Below are 18,008 nucleotides of genomic sequence, written 5' to 3'. Positions count from 1 at the left end.
GTTGCCGTATGCAGTCGCCCTACCTTTCCAGCATGTTCATCCGTCACGTTCCCAGTCCGTTGAAATTTTTCAAACAGATCCTTTATTGTATCGCTTTTCGGTCCTTTGGTTACATTAAACCTCCGTTGAAAACTTCGTCTTGTTGCAACAACACTGTGATCTAGGCGGTGGAATTCCAACACCAGAAAAATCCTCTGTTCTAAGGAATAAACCATGTTGTCTACAGCACACTTGCACGTTGTGAACAGCACACACTTACAGCAGAAAGACGACGTACAGAATGGCGCACCCACAGACTGCGTTGTCTTCTATATCTTTCACATCACTTGCAGCGCCATCTGTTGTTGAAAATTGTAACTACTGTAATTTCGAAAGTTTGTCCGCCTGAAAATGTACTGTTGTCCCAAGCATATTGCAACAAACGGTGTATTTCTATCGCTGCTCGTTTAGTTTTTATTGCCGTTTCAAATATACCGGTCATTTTTGAAACACCCTGTATTTGATGTTGAGCGTGTGAGCAAGAGAACGTTTGGAAAAGGTTTGAAATCATGCTTAAAGATTATTGCAAGTCGCTAAGTGCTCTCATTATTTAACACTGCGTGAGTATATTCTGGGTAACAGTTCGTTTTTCACGGAGTTCAGTGTCTATGACGTCCTATATCCTTAACCATTTACTGTACAATGATACAAGTTTCCTGTTACATTCTCTTCTTTATCTGATCACTGGCTGTACAGTGTGTTGCAAATACAGTTAGTAGTCAAGAAGAAATAAACTGAAACGTCATGAGATGAGTGATGCGTCAGTTTTACTACATCAACAGCGAAAATATAAGCGGCAAACGGTTTTTTTTTCTTTCGTCATTCTGTGAGAGGTGTTAGTGGTAAACCGTTTCGTAAATATTTGAAATTACATGTAATGCTTCTTGCATGTCAATAAGTACTGTTATTTTCAAACACTGTATGCATGTAGTCTGAGTGCTCACGGAGAGTTGGGCAGTCTCAAGACATACACAGTTTATAACTGTAACACTTGTCTTGCTGTGATGAACTTTTCACGTAAGATTACACGTCTTGATAAATGAAAAGCGTAAGTTTTCTTTTGTTCTACAGTATTGGTTTCACTGTGTTAACCGGTTTTCGGTTTAAAAGGCCATTTTCAGACATTTACTGAGTATTGTCACCAAAGAAGTTTCAGTGTTTGTAAGCAAAATTGGAAGAGAAGTTACACGTCTAGACTGAAGCACAGACTTACAGTAAGTAAAATCTTTGACAGTGTGGTGGTAATGCATTGAAAAGTGAAAAATTGAACAGTAAACAAATAAAAATAGATTAGACAGGATAAACCTTAGCACAAAATATGAACAGCATGCCTACATAACAGTTTCTATTAATAAAAAAAAAGAAATAAAATAAACTTAGTGCTTGACAAGGCTACTTCAGGAGGTATAAAACATGTAGAGTGATTCACAAACCAATTAAAAGAAGGAACAATTATCAAAGTAACTACAGAATACATAAGGAACTTAGCAATATCAATAAGATAAACAGGAATAAATAAATGAATGCAGAAAAAATGGAGGAGTTTGAGGGAACACACCGTAAATGTAATGTTTGAGAGTGTGGTGGTACTGCACTTTTAAAAGGTAAAAGGGCTGAAAAATACACAAATACAAAAGGAGCAGACAGAGTAACATTAAGACTATATTCAAAACTGTGGCTATGTAACGGTTTGAATTCAATAAATGAACTAAGTAAATTATAAACAATAACTGATGAGACAACTACAAGAGGTATTAAACAAGGGCATTAATACAATTACCATTTAAAAGAAAGCCTTAACATTTGAAACTATAGTCTATATGGAATACAAAGACCACTTCAATAAAGTAAACGACCTTAATGAATACAGGAAAACGGGAATATGTAGGAACGGACAGTGTGGGAACAGATATGATTATAAGAAATTTAGGAGAGGGGAAGTATTGAGCTGTGTCTGGTCATTTAAGATTAGATCTGGACTGTGGGCTAGACGTTTGTTAATTTCCAGGGCTTCCAGCAGGTTGCATTTTTGGCCTCTGTTTACTAAGAGCCGTACATGGGACACTGGCTGGTAGTTGTGATCCTCACTCAGTGCATGCTCAGCAAATGCGAAGTCAAAATTCTGCAACCTCCAGCTGCCTTCAAGTTCAGCCAGCCTAGTTGCTACGTCTCTGCCTGACTGACCAATGTAAAACCTGTCGCTGTCAGAACAGGTAATTTTGTATACCCCACTGTTGGCTAATAACTGGATCTTATCTATGCTATTAAAAATACACTGGGCTGTCGTGTTCTAAACATAGTAGGAAAGCCTATACTTGCAGGCTTTCAGTGTTTTGGCTACAGTCTGTGATACCCTCCTAGATATGGGAGTGTTCACCATTTCTTGCAGATGGACATAGAGGAGGGGCATAATTTCCTGTTTTTGTTTCCTCTGCAAGATGTGGTCAGTAGGAACTGGACTGTAGCCATTGCCTGTGCCAATAACACTGCTTTAAAATCATCTCTGGACATGAGGATAGATATGAGACAGTATGCCATTGATTGGAAAGCTTCATGTTTGTGAGTAACAGTAAATAAATAAATAAATAAAAGTAACAGTAAATAAATAAAAATAAAAATGGAGTAGACATAAAAAACTATAACACAAACAGGAACAGCATGGTTACGTAACAGTTTCTATTAATAAACAAAAAGAATAAAATAAAATAAAATTTGTGCTTGAGAAGGCTACTTCGCGCCTTAATGACCATATTAGTTTTTAAATTCCGTCATTATTTCTATGAAATATTGAAAATCAGATTTTTATTGCCCCTGGATGTCGTTATAGACGACCTGAGGCGTGATCTAGTTTCCATGTCTCGGCGTAGTCGCTGAATTATATACGACGCCTGTTCGGAAAATAAGTGTATTGTGACCGTAACAGGCTGCGGTTTTTTGTTTCTTGGGGGTTGTCAACAGTGAGTGGTAGAGGGGGATCCTCTGATCAGAGGAAGCATCGCAGGAACACGGTAGTGCATAAGCTCAGGTTTCAGTTTCCAGATGTGTGAAAAATGTTGGTAAGAAATCTCGCAAAGTGCGAGCCACGTTCTGTGATCCAATTCCGATTCGAGGAAGGAATAACACTTTCCCAAAAATTTTTCGAGGATCAGAACGCTTCACGACGAAGATTTTACGATCAGTACGAACGTGTTTATGTGGTACCGCGAGTTTAGTGGAGGCAGAAGAAATGTTAATGATGAACAAAGGAGTGAAAGATCTTCCATTTGACTAATGGGTTGGCACAAAAAATTGAATAAACTGCTCGCAGGGACCGCTGATAAAATTTCTGCTATGTTCCCACAACTCTCCTGAATTCTCTTTTATGGGACACTGACAGAAAAGCTGAGATACGGTAAATTGTGCGCCAGATGGCTCCCAAAACAGCAGCACAAGAAAAATCGGGTCAGTAGAGCCTTCGATTTTCTTGAGAGAGTTGAACTGCAAGGTGAGGATATTCTGAGCTATATTGTGACTGGAGATGAAAGTTGGGTATCTTACTGCACGTCTGAGACAAAAAGACAGTCGTCACACAAATTTCCCGTATGAAGTTTAGCCCTACACTAATTTACAAGAAATGTTCCACTGGAATGAATAATCATGTGGCTGTCGAATTGGATGTTAACAGCATAGCTTATTGAATGATCTGACAATGAGCTTAGGCTCGAAACTAGTCAGAACGTAATAAAGAAAATGAATATTGCAACGTCGATGGTTCTCTCCAATTTATTGCACAGGCCATACAGCTCCTAACGTCATGCCTTCCAGACTCATGGATAATTAGTAGACACAATTTCGGGCAAAGAAATCTTAGCCTCAGTGTTTTGGGACAGAAAAGGCATCACTTTCATCGAATTTCTGCCGCAGAGAGAGACCATCAACGCACAACGATATTGTTGAGACTCTAAAAACCTGAAAAGGACCATTCAGAACAAGAAGAGGAGAAAGCTAACGATAGGATTGTGCTTGTTACATGACAACGACCGTACTCACACGGCCCTAGCCACCAGAGCGCTTTAGGACTCATTTTGTTGGCATGTTCTAAATCACACCGTATCCCCTGATTCAGATTATCATCTTTTCACCTCACTGAAAGCACACACGAGTGGAATTATATTTTCAGCCAATGATCAGGTGCAGAATGAGGTTCTGAAGTGGGGGGAGACGCTGGTAGGAGTGTTGTCCGAGGAGAGCATAGAGAAGCTTGTGCCACAGCTCATCGCATGCATTGAACGGAATGGCGATTACACCAAGGTGGCAAATGTCATGTGACAGATATGCAGTTATACAGATTGAGGTAGTATCTCGTACGCAAGGAATAAAAGGGCAGTGCATTGGCGAAGCTGTCATTGGTACTAAGGACATTCATTTGAAAATATTATCGACGTGATTATGGCCGAACAACAAGAATTAACAGACTTTGCACGCGGAGTGGTAGTTTTAGCTACACACATGGGGCATTCTGTTTCGGGAATCGTTAGGGAATTCAGTATTCCATGATCCACAGCGTAAGGATACCAAATTTCAGGCATTACCTCTCCACTGACAACACTGTGGCCGACGGCCTTCACTTAACGGCCAAGTACAACACAGCTTTGTCAGTGTTAACAGTCAAGCATCACTGCGTGAAACAACCGCAGAATACGAAATGGAGTGATCACATAAGTGCAGTCGTTGGTAAAACAGATGGTAGACTTCGGTTTGTTGGTAGAATGCCGGCCGCTGTGGCCGAGTGGTTCTAGGCGCTTCAGTCCAGAACCGCGCTGCTGCTGCGGTCGCAGGTTCGAATCCTGCCTCGGGCTTGGGTGTGTGTGATGTCCTTGACCTTTCTCCATTTTTTTTTGTAGGTGCGGGGGAAGTGCAGTCAATCTAAAAAGAAGATTTCTTTCAAATCACTCGTGCGACCGGTTCTAGAATATTACTCAAGTGTGTGGGACCTACACCAGGTTGGACTGACAGGGGATATTGAACGCGTACAGAAAAGGGCAGCGCGAATGGTCACAGGTTTATATAATCCATGAGAGTGTCACAGAAACGCTGAAGGAACAACTGAATTGGTGCACTCTTAAAGGTAGACATAAATTATCCCGAGAAAGTCTGTTAACACAGTTTCAAGAACAGGCTTCAAATGATTACTCTAGGAATATACTACAATCCCCTACGTATCATACCCTTAGGGGTCGTGAGGATCAGATTAGAACAATTACTGCGTACACAGAGGCATTCCGCACATGAAGGAACTGGAAGAAACCCTAATAACTGGTACAACGGTACGTACTCTCTGCCATGCACCTCATGGTGTTTTGCAGAGTATAGATATAGATGTAGAAATCAATGAGGGGCGTACGAAGAAAGCATCCGTTAGGACTGTGCGGCGAAATACGGCGTTAATGGGCCATGGCAGCAGACCACGGACGCAAGTGCCTTTTCTAACAGCACGACAACGGCTGCAGAGCATCTCGTAGGCTCTTGACCATATCGGTTGACCCTAGACGACTAGAAAGCGTGACCTGGTCAGATGATTCCTGATTTCAGTTGGTAAGATTATAGGGCTTAGACACACAAAGCCACGGACCCAAGTTGTCAACAAGGCGCTGTGCAGGCTGGTGGTGGTTCCATAATGGTGTGGGCTATGTTTACATGGAATGGACAGGGTCCTCTGGTCCAACTGAACGATCATACACTGGAAATGGTTATGTTCGGCTACCTGGGGACCATTTTCAGCAAAACAAATATCGTATTCATAATGGATGACAATGCGCCATGTCACCTGGACACAACTGTTCACGATTGCTTTGGAGATTCTGGATAATGGTTTGGCCCCCAGTTCGCCTGACATTACTCTCATCGAATACTTATGCGACATAAGCTAGAGGTCAGTTCATGCACAAACTCCTGCACCGGCATCACTTTCGCAGTTATGTACAGCTATAGAGACAGAATGGCTCAGTGTTTCTGCAAGGGATTTTCAACGACTTATTGCGTCCATCCCACGTCGAGTTGCTGCACTACTCCGGACAAAAGGGAGTCCGACACGATTCTGAGAGGTATCCCGTGACATTTTTTTTACCTCAGTGTATTTGGAAAAAGAGTGCACAAATGTATCAACAATGTGCTGTAACTGTTTCAAATAATTTTTTTTCTAAAAAAGAATATAAAATTTTGCAGACTTACTTTCCGAATATGCCTCCTGGGCAATTTTACCCTGCGACTAAAGCTGCTTTTGGGCTGGAGTTCGCTGGAAATACCGTATTTTCGCTTGATATCTAGTGTTACAGATTTTGACGCTGCATTGAACTGTCATTTGAAGATTTGCGCGAAACAGCCAAGGAACATAAAGTCGGAATCCAGTTTCTTCGTCCGGGAACTGCTGAATGACGAAATTGAATGTTGACAGATATTAGTAACATGTTGCACTCAGATTAACGACCCTCTTACATAACATCAGGGACAATCCAAAATTTCGAAAAATTTGTTAAAAAATAATAAATAAACAGAAACGCTGATTTCGACATGTCAGTAAAAACAGTTGATTTTGCTTTATCGTTTGCGCGAAATTTGTCCTCTCTCTAATTACGGGCGCTGATAATTCGTTCACTGCTCTTTTCACAGCGCAGCGCTCGTTGTAGCCTAGCTTCAGGCCCAACTCCATGCACAAAACATCAGTTCGCTCTCGGTAGCCTCGCGTGTGTTGCCTCGCGCCTTCAGATTTCTGTCGCAATCATTCACCAGCGTGCGCCATTTCGGCCACAGGCAGCGAACACTGCAGGGACAGAAACAATGCGGTGGCCCATGCCGCGTTCTTTACGTTGAGCCGGCATTGTATGTGGAAGCGGGGGAATCCCCGGCTCTGAGCTTTGTCGCTGCTGGAAACAGAAAGGGGGTGGGTGTTGCTGGTAGTTGGGAGTGGGGTGTGGCAGGCAGGTGGGGGGGGGGGGGGGGGGAGGGAAGGGTTTCACCGAGCCGGCCTGGATCCAGCTCAGCCATCGAGCGCCGAGCTCGGGGCTCGGATGCCCACACCAGCCTCGGCTGGCGGGCTAAGGATTTCCGATGCGCCATCGACTTGCATAATGCCGCATAAATGACTGGCGACCAAAGCGAGCTTCACAACCTGTTTGATGTATGGCCGGGCCGCCGAGGAAGTGACTTGAAAGCCGAAACGCTGTGGCGGAGAGAGGTCGCGGGGAAAATGAGGTTGTGACGTGGGAGGTAACGGTCCTTCGGCTTCCGTCTCACTGAATCTGAATCCTGATAAAAACAGCGGGTCTGAAAAGCTTTACCGCTTCTGTCTATGATGGCATCGATGCCGAGAAACACATTCCTGAGACTTCGTCAGTCTGTTCTGATATGGCTTTTTTCCCAAACTCTTCATCTCAGAATAGTTACTGCATCCAAGTACGACAATTGTTGGTTTTATATTCCCTGAAGTACTACACCTACGTACACTACTATTGAACATTATACTGGGGAGCTGCACATACCAGTTACCGAAATAATTAAAATCAAGGGTAGAGATTTATGTTTTATTGCTATCAAATGGGTGTTAACAATCCGATGCGTAGTGAAATAAATTTTCACATGATAACTTACAATCAGGTATGTAAACACTCGGTATGTCTTGTGAATGAGCCTTTTACGTTTATCACACCTAACAGTCCTATTGTTCTTCCTGGCACAAATACAGCTGCGTTCTGCTCTAGCAGTATTATCCTTTCGAGTGGTTTTTACGGGTGTAATTTGTCGACCTTTTACCAGAATATCACTTCTTCAACGACTGTCACAAGCTCTTCAGCACATCGTCATCGCACTAATCTTTGTCCGTTTCAGCACCTCCGCATTCGTCTCTTCCTTCAGCATCACTCCCACCCTCCCAGTAAAGTAGCCTGAGAAACTCCTCATCCAGTCAGTTTTTCCTTGCCATTTTCGTAGAATCTGTTTAATACAATAAAATGTCTGTTACTCATCTGACATACACGTCTTTATAATTATTTGGTCTGTTACAATTATTGACACACTACCACAGTTTTACGTAGCGACAAAATACGGGAATATTATACTGGGGTGCGTGGTGTCACAACAGTACCCTAATGAAAAACAAAACTACACTCCTGGAAATTGAAATAAGAACACCGTGAATTCATTGTCCCAGGAAGGGGAAACTTTATTGACACATTCCTGGGGTCAGATACATCACATGATCACACTGACAGAACCACAGGCACATAGACACAGGCAACAGAGCATGCACAACGTCGGCACTAGTACAGTGTATATCCACCTTTCGCAGCAATGCAGGCTGCTATTCTCCCATGGAGACGATCGTAGAGATGCTGGATGTAGTCCTGTGGAACGGCTTGCCATGCCATTTCCACCTGGCGCCTCAGTTGGACCAGCGTTCGTGCTGGACGTGCAGACCGCGTGAGACGACGCTTCATCCAGTCCCGGAGGGGGGACAGATCCGGAGATCTTGCTGGCCAGGGTAGTTGACTTACACCTTCTAGAGCACGTTGGGTGGCACGGGATACATGCGGACGTGCATTGTCCTGTTAGAACAGCAAGTTCCCTTGCCGGTCTAGGAATGGTAGAACGATGGGTTCGATGACGGTTTGGATGTACCGTGCACTATTCAGTGTCCCCTCGACGATCACCAGTGGTGTACGGCCAGTGTAGGAGATCGCTCCCCACACCATGATGCCGGGTGTTGGCCCTGTGTGCCTCGGTCGTATGCAGTCCTGATTGTGGCGCTCACCTGCACGGCGCCAAACACGCATACGACCATCATTGGCACCAAGGCAGAAGCGACTCTCATCGCTGAAGACGACACGTCTCCATTCGTCCCTCCATTCACGCCTGTCGCGACACCACTGGAGGCGGGTTGCACGATGTTGGGGCGTGAGCGGAAGACGGCCTAACGGTGTGCGGGACCGTAGCCCAGCTTCATGGAGACGGTTGCGAATGGTCCTCGCCGATACCCCAGGAGCAACAGTGTCCCTAATTTGCTGGGAAGTGGCGGTGCGGTCCCCTACGGCACTGCGTAGGATCCTACGGTCTTGGCGTGCATCCGTGCATTGCTGCGGTCCGGTCCCAGGTCGACGGGCACGTGCACCTTCCGCCGACCACTGGCGACAACATCGATGTACTGTGGAGACCTCACGCCCCACGTGTTGAGCAATTCGGCGGTACGTCCACCCGGCCTCCCGCATGCCCACTATACGCCCTCGCTCAAAGTCCGTCAACTGCACATACGGTTCACGTCCACGCTGTCGCGACATGCTACCAGTGTTAAAGACTGCGATGGAGCTCCGTATGCCACGGCAAACTTGCTGACACTGACGGCGGCGGTGCACAAATGCTGCGCAGCTAGCGCCATTCGACGGCCAACACCGCGGTTCCTGGTGTGTCCGCTGTGCCGTGCGTGTGATCATTGCTTGTACAGCCCTCTCGCAGTGTCCGGAGCAAGTATGGTGGGTCTGACACACCGGTGTCAATGTGTTCTTTTTTCCATTTCCAGGAGTGTATCATACCCACTACACTACGGCGACTGTGCTACTCAGCTTCTTCTGCGACAATATACTCTCCTACACTATTTACAACAGCCTGCCAACGCTGTGGTATTTTAGATTCCGCGACTGTAGAGATCACGTGGTTTTGAAGCGAAGAACTCGTCGAGCCATGATCAGAGCGCATATTCATCCGGAAAGGAAGTTCCTTGAAGGTTGTTTGATAGAGAGCGGGAAAAGTGAAAATCTGCGGTCTCAATATCAGGTGAATCAGGTGGGTGCACAGTGACTCCCCAACTCAAATACTGTACACTGTCTTTTGTCACTATAACGGTATGTGGGCGGGCGTTTTGCAGTAACTTCACCTCACGCAGTCTTCCTGGTCGTTATTCATGGACTGCGTCTGCAAGACGTCTCAATTGTTGACTATTGTCGACAAAACACGTCAGCAATGACGGTTATTCCTCGGGGAAGCAGTTCGTAGTACGCCACACTCGCTCTTCCACCAGATGCGTAACATCATCTTTTGTGCAGGCCTATGTACGGGGAGTAGCAGCTTTGTTTGGGCTGAACCGTCCCTTATCTTCCTTGTGTTAGCATACAGACGCCACTTCTCGTCACTAGTAACGATACAGGACAGGAATGGTCGATGTTGTTCACTCGGTAATTTTTGAGATTTGGTTTAGAGCATGCGGCACCAATATACCCCATTTTTTAACCTTCCCCATTGCGTGCAAATCTCACACGATGAGTGAATGAACACAGTTCATTATATTTGCCTGTTCTCAAGTACACTGACGCATATCGTGGTTGATTAATGCGTTTAAACTATCTTCATCAAACCCCGAAGGTCTTCCTGATCAAGGAAAGTCACTAATGTCAAAACGATCCTCTTGGAACGAGGAAACAATTAACTTGCAGTGTTATGCCCAGTTGCATTATCCCCATAGGGCACAAATGTTTGTGGCTGCCTTTGCTGCTCTCTCCTCAGTCGAACTCAAAAAGAAGAATATGGTTCAAATGGCTCTGAGCACTATGGGACTCAACATCTTAGGTCATAAGTCCCCTAGAACTTAGAACTACTCAAACCGAACTAACCTAAGGACATCACACACACCCATGCCCGAGGCAGGATTCGAACCTGCGACCGTAGCAGCCTCGCGGTTCCGGACTGCAGCGCCAGAACCGCACGGCCACCGCGGCCGGCAAGAAGAATATGTCCCGGATGTTCCGATTTCACCACTTGGCACTCCAGCCTCCACAGATCCACTCACTTGCTCCAAAAGACAGAATGACAATTTGTAAACTGAAATAGCTACAGTTAAATGCAAATAAAAAATTACAGTCGATAAATAAACCCATGGCAGTCAGAATACGAACATGGAAACAAAAATGCTACGAAGTTACACAATGAAGGCTTTCACGACCGGATGTTTCAGTTGCCGATAATTCTTCTGGGTTGTATGGCCGTGTTCCATGGAACTCTTCTATCCCTGACGTTTCGTCCAAAGGTACGTTGGACATCTTTGGAGGTGCTCCTGGTTTTGTTGAGTCTTGCAGACTGACGAGTCGGACGTCGAAGAGCGCCTAAATACCATGGAAAGTGGGCGTGGTCTGGATTTCACGTGTATCAGAGATAAACTTTGTAAAGGATAAAATATAACCATCGATCATAGTACGTCAAGGATAAAAACTTCTCATCGATTCTGTAGCACCACTGTCCATATATCGCCGAGTTTCATGGATTCTTCTTTTCTGTTAAAATTATCCCCATGTTTATATATTTCGATGGCTTCTCTATGTAGCCGTGAATAATAGTTCGTCATAGTACATAAAACTTCAGTTTCTGAAATTTCACTACGTGATCACCCGACTGAACAGCATGTTCCGCCACGGCTGACTTGTCTGATTTCCCTATTCGACAAAAACTTTTATGTTCCTTCAACCGTGTATTCACACTTCTCTTTGTAGTTCCAATGTAGACCCTACCTCATGTTCACGGAATCTTGTATACACCTTGCAGACAGAGGGGGACGTTTATCCTTAACGGAGCGAAGTGCTTGGCCTATTTTCTTAGTTGGTCTGAAAATTGGTCGAACGTTACGTTTGAAACGTCCCCTTAGAACATTTATACACGACTGTGCTTAAACTGACACACAATAATTTTAGCGCAACGCAATCTGACTATCAAAAATCCCTACAAAAGAATGGCCCTGACAAACATTAAACTATACCTCTCACAAATCACTTACCTCACAAAAATCTTCATTACTCGAACTACTGCAATACAGCGAGCGCCACTACTGCCAGCTAAATAAAAGATTCAAACTACAGAAGGCACTAACTACTGATAGGCATAGTTAGCAAATGAAAGATTTTAATAGAGAACAAACACTGTATTTACCTTAATAGTGTTGAAAAATCATAATATACATAGCAGTTCATAATATCCATTCTGTACTCAAAAATCCGCGATCTCATTTCCCACATCCACCACTGCTGGCGGCTCACCTCCAACTGCGCAACGCTACGCGCTGTTCACATCCAGCTGCCGCTGCCCAACACTACAATGGCAGACAACAATGCAAACTAGCCACAGACTGCACACAGCACAGCCAGTAATTTTCATACAGAGAGCGCTACGTGGCGGCGGCGTTACCAATAAGAAAACATAAACAGCCTACTTACACGTTTACTTAAAATCTTGCCGATTTGATCCGTTACTTTTTTGATGAAGGGTAGAGAAACAGTGTTCTTCCATCGCTGTGTGCTATCGTTGTCCTTAGGCCTCCTGTTATTCTGTCGCAAAACTCTATTTCATTTCCTTACTAGAGTATCCGTTCTTCTCAAAAGCCTGCTTTAGATGTTTTAACTCGGTGTCCAGGTATTCCGGCGCACAAATCCTTTTAGCTCTGTCATCTAGACTTTTAATTACACCTATTTTCTGTTGTGGAAATGGAGAAAGACAATGCAATATCCTTCTTGGATGTCTTCGTTATGAGGCAGACTGATGGTAGCTTAAAACAGTCCTTCGGAAGGTTACACATACCGACAGATACTTGCATAAGGATTCCAATCATCACATGGTTATTGTTGCTGCATCACAGTTACGGGCACATGGGTTCAGTTCCCAGCCGGATCGGGTTTTTATTTCTTTTCTTATTTTTTGCTCGGGTCTGGATGTGTGCGTTTTTTCTCCTCATCATTTTATCATCATCGAGGTGCATGTTATCGACATGGTGTCAAATAAAAAGACTTGCACCAAGCTCCCGAACATCTCAACCGAGTTACCATCCAATAAAGACATGCGCACATTTCATTTCACTTTACTGACACGCGAGCGCAGCCTTGGTTAACAGCTAAAATACTGCCTGTGGGCTGAGTCCAAATTGTCCAAATGTGTGTGAAACCTTATGGGACTTAACTGCTAAGGTCATCAGTCGCTAAGCTTACACACAACTTAACCTAAATTATCCTAAGGACAAACACACACACCCATGCCCGAGGGAGGACTCGAACCTCCGCCGGGACCAGCCTCACAGTCCGTGACTGCAGCGCCTTAGACCGCTTGGCTAATTGTGGGCTGAGTATAACATGGCAGCTGATCGGTACCGTTGGGCCTTTATGGCCTGTTCGGGCAGAGTTTAGTTTTATATAATCCTCATCATGTTTAACCCATGCCTATCCACACTTCCATACTAATGTTATAAATGCGAAAGTAACTTTGTCTGTTACCTTTCCACGACTAAATCTCTGAACCCATATTCATGAAATTTGGCGTGAGAGTCTGAACCCTGATGAAAACGATAAGCTACTTTACAAAGTCTGTAGTATGAGATATTTATCGATTTGAAGAACGTTACGTAAATTAAGGAAAAATATTTACTCTTCGGAAAGGCTATTTACTATCTCACTTTTGAACTTCATCATATTTGTGAAAATGCTTTTATTGGTTGAATGCTCTGCTTAATACGATTCAACTGTAATCAGTACAATGCGTATTCAGTTCTCAGCTTGTTTCATCCGCACTTCCATAATAAAACCAGTATTATTAATTGCTTAGTAACTCACTCTTTTACGTTTCCACGACTCTACCGCTGAACCGATTCCGATAGTATTTGGTCTGGAAATAGCTTTAACCCTGAGAAAGACCATATGCTACTTCAGAAAGTTGTATTTTTTCAGTATTATTAACGTTTTTAAACATGGTGCAAGTGAGTGGCATGAAGATGACGCTGGCCCGATGGTCAGTGACTCTTAGTGTCTCTATATCATTCAGTAACGGTGTAATTCTGATGTGATTGTGTGCGTGGGTTATGAAATTGGGTTTCTACGCCACCTGGATTAGGTGGTGAGTTTTGCTGGAAACAGAACGACAACATCGGAGGGTAAGCCAGAGAACCATATTTAAAACTGTTACTATAAACCTCTCAAACGTAAATCTGACTAAGAGAACTAAAGCTGCGAAAGTTACTCGAATCCAACAATCGTCAGAGCAATCTCATGTCCGCCGGAACTTGAATGCAGAACGACATGCAGCCTTAAGAGTTACAGAGACGTTAGAAGTCACAAGCCAACCGCACTTTAGACACTCTGTCACTTGCCTCTTACAGATTTCAAGACGCCTGAAAACTCACAACGATGGCGTCATTTAAATAAAGGCTGTACGATAAACAGAGAGTCGTGAATGTGTGAAGCTTTTGGTGAGACTGCATTTGATTATGATCTATTAACTGACTATGTTAGTCATAAATTAGTCATCACCAGGGAATGAATCAAAACTGTAGGCACCATAACGTATTAAAATGGAAGGGAAAAACGGTTAGTACGTGTTGCTCTGTTGATAAAATCTCGTATCCAGTACTAGGTGAGCCAGAGAAACCCCTAAAAACTTTGCTTCTGCACAAATGTAATTAAACGAGTCATTTTTAAATGTAATTAGCTAATATATTGCATGCTTTTGGATTCTACATACAGAAAAATAATAGAAACATATTCATCGTGTTCCAACACACCGGAATTCCACACAGTTTAATACATACGTCTCTACACCACTATATACACAGACAACTCACATAATTACAAGCTTACCTGCTCACCATCACTCGTCATAACAAAACTTCCGATACACGAGCGAAGCACCAGGTAAAAGTTAGTATTTACCATGTACATACCTCTATGTGTTGTCCCAACTGGTGCTACGTACCTCGAAAATCGCGTAATATTAAACTTAATTTGTTACCAACAAATACTCATACCCTAGACCTAAAACGACATGACCTAATGTAACTGAAATGAAATTAATTTGTTATTAACAAACAGGTACACCAAGCTTACCCTCCCGCTATGGTGCACAACTTCAGAACGAACCCACCCCACTTTCGTACTCCAGCTGTAGAAGAAGAGCTCAGGGAGGGGCTTTAGTCTTTTTGTTCCAGTGGATGGGAAGGAGAGGGAGGGTGGATGTGACCTTGATCAGTTGTTGGTGATTCTCCAACGGAAGCAGACGAGGGGGGGGGGGGGTGACTTTGAATATAACTATCACAAGTGTGTAGTCTGACATTCGAAGTCATTTTTGATAAGATGGTAATCTCAGAACCTGCCTTTGATAACTTCTGCCACTGTAAATCACGTCCCTTTAAAATCAAGCCCCTTGAAATCCTATTATCTTGTGATAAGTGCCGTTTTAAGTCCAGAACTCGTCATTGATAACTACTTGTATGTGCTTGATATGACTCTGCAGTCTAAATGGGCCAGTACCAGCAAATAAGAGATAAATACTGCAGCCTAAAAGTGACAATGTTCTCTTTTTCAGAAGTTAAGTTACATGTGGTCCAAACTAAAACGGTCCTCACACGAGACGTATTTGCTATCGTGAAGCACGCCAGACGTGCTATATCTCACAGAAGTGCTCCTCATCGTGATTTGTTACCTATGCGTTCTCCAGCGGTAGTTCCCGGATGCATCTGGAGCGTAAATCACACAGTCTCTGTACGAAAATGGACGAGTGCAAAACCGATGCGTTAGTTCTCTTAGCAATTGTCGAAGAAGAGCGGAGAAAATCGCGAACAAGATTCTGGACCTGCCGATGGCTTGCAGAGCGAATGCTGGTGGAGTAACACTGTATAATCCTGCACAATGCTCTGGGATACATACTAGTACAAGTTATTCGTTAACGCAATTGAATCTTCATCACATTTTTTGTTTTAAATTGAATATAATTAAAGTACAGTGTCTAATGTCAGTAGCGCATGCATGATATCTGTATTCTCGACGTTTCATGGTCTAACATCGCTCTGAAGTAAAGTACTTATATTTTCTTCTTACTCTGGTAACATTTCTAATTGGAGAAAACATCTGCCTTATCAAAGGAAAAATTCTGTTACCTGCATATATTTCAGAACTTTACGTTCTGTCTTCTGGATTTTTATTATTATTCTGCCTGCAAAGCTTTTGCGCCTCAAAAACTTGTGGCATTTCCTATGGATTCGACTTAAGGCTATTTCTACGAAATCTGTTCATAATTGTACGGAACATTGGTAATTTCGCGCCAAAGGTGTGCTGGAGCGAAATGTGTTTGGCATCCCTGCACACGCCTGTGTTTAATGGTGTAACTACCAGAAGTTTCAGTGTTGTCTGACTATTAGTTAATGAACAGTGCTGTATAGAGTAGAACGTTGTGTCGTATAGTTTGCGATTTTCGAGATGGCAGAGGCAGAGAAGCAAAGCGTCTGCATTAAATTTTGGGTACAACTCAAGAAAACGTTTACAGAGACACGTCAAATGATGCAAAAAACCTACGGTGATGAGTGGTTAAGCCGTAATCGGTGTTACGAATGCTTCACACAGGAAGTTAAGGACGACTCTCGTTTTGGACGCCCTTCGACGTCTACTGACGACGCTCATGTCAGAAACGTCAACAAAATAGTGCGTACCAAACGAAGACTGACTGTCCGAGAAGAATGTAACACTTAAGTTGGATCATGTCATGCGATCTTGACACAGGATCTTGGAAAGCATCGTATTACCTCCAGGTTCGTCCCACGATTCATGAGACAAGACCAGAAAGACCTTCGCCTCGCAATCTGTGAAGAGCTTTTAGATCACACAGATGGGAACTAGATGTTACGTAAGAGAATCACAACTGGTGATGAGACGTGGATCTATGGTTGTAATGTTGAGACCAAGCTTCAATCTGCACGGTGGGTCGAGAAAAGTTGACAGCCACGTTGAAAGGACGAAGATAAACGAAAATTCGCAAGCGATCCAGCAAGAGGCTTACCAAGACTGCTTCATTAAGTGGAAACGGCGTAGGGAAAGGAGTATCAATTGCGGAGGAGAGTATTTCGAAGGAGACAGTGCACATTAAGTAAAAGATAAGCATAGACAAATTTTTTGGACAAACTTCCGGAATTTTCTGAACAGACCTCGTACATAATAATAAGCTCAAGGCTGTGACCAAGACTATGTGGTTGAACCATGTTTCGGGCCTGTTATTTGTGGTGTATCGAAAATTAGGCCTGCAATGCCATTTTGAAAAATAAGATGATTATACTGTTATGTTTAACTAACGTAATTCTAGTACTTTATTGTGCTGGTAGTGTCATATAAAACAAACGTCATGCAACTTGTTTTTTTTATAGACAAAGAACAAAACAACTTTCTTCCTTTTTTTTCATATTGACAGACTACTTCATAATTTTCTGTGTATTACAGTTTTCGTGGGAAAAAGGGAAATTAAGGGGAGTAGGACGTCAAACGGGCCGACTTGGAGCAGGAGAGGCACCACAGGACATTTTAATTTCCACTGTCTATACTTTTACAAGTAAATACATAAAACTTTGTCAGCATGACCAGGAAGGATTTAGGATTCACACTCGTAGCAGCGGAAGTTCAAAAACATAACAAAATAATTTTTTTTCATGTGAGATTTCATCATTTTTTCACTTACTATTGGCTGCATTTGTTGCTATAGGTACACTTTGCTTCATAAGTAAGAGAGACTGTTCGATGAATTTTGCACAGCATACAAACCATCCTTACAGGTATCTGAAACTCTAGAATCTATTTAATTTATGAAAAAATGAATGAGCTGTTACGTTTTAAACTTTATGTTTGGAAAAAATCCAATTTTGTAGTTAATTATCTCAATTTTTACCACAGTTTTCAATAGATTTGGAGAATTCTAGAGTTTCATAACCTGTAAGTATGGTTTGTATGCTGTGCAAAATTCATCAAAGAATCTCTATTACTTGTGAAGAAAAATGTACTTGTAGCAACAAATGCAGCCAACAGTAAGTCAAAAAATGATGAAATTTCATATCTAAAAAAAAATATTTTGTTATGTTTTCGAACTTCCACTGCTATGAGTGTGAATCCTGAATCCTTCTTGGTCATGCTGACAAAGTTTTATGAATTTATTTGTAAAAGTAT

The 18,008-nt window shown here is 43.0% G+C and overlaps 1 protein-coding gene across 1 annotated transcript in view; it reads left to right on the top strand.

Moving 5' to 3' along the window:
• Window positions 1-18,008, top strand: part of LOC126160650 (extracellular serine/threonine protein CG31145-like) — an 891,510-nt gene that overhangs the window by 442,822 nt on the left and 430,680 nt on the right. The window lies entirely within an intron of this gene.

Source organism: Schistocerca cancellata, chromosome 2 (assembly GCF_023864275.1).
Source record: "Schistocerca cancellata isolate TAMUIC-IGC-003103 chromosome 2, iqSchCanc2.1, whole genome shotgun sequence".
Taxonomy (NCBI): Eukaryota; Metazoa; Arthropoda; class Insecta; order Orthoptera; family Acrididae; genus Schistocerca; species Schistocerca cancellata.
Note: the sequence above shows the minus strand (reverse complement) of the source record. Positions and strands in the feature narration are given on the sequence as shown.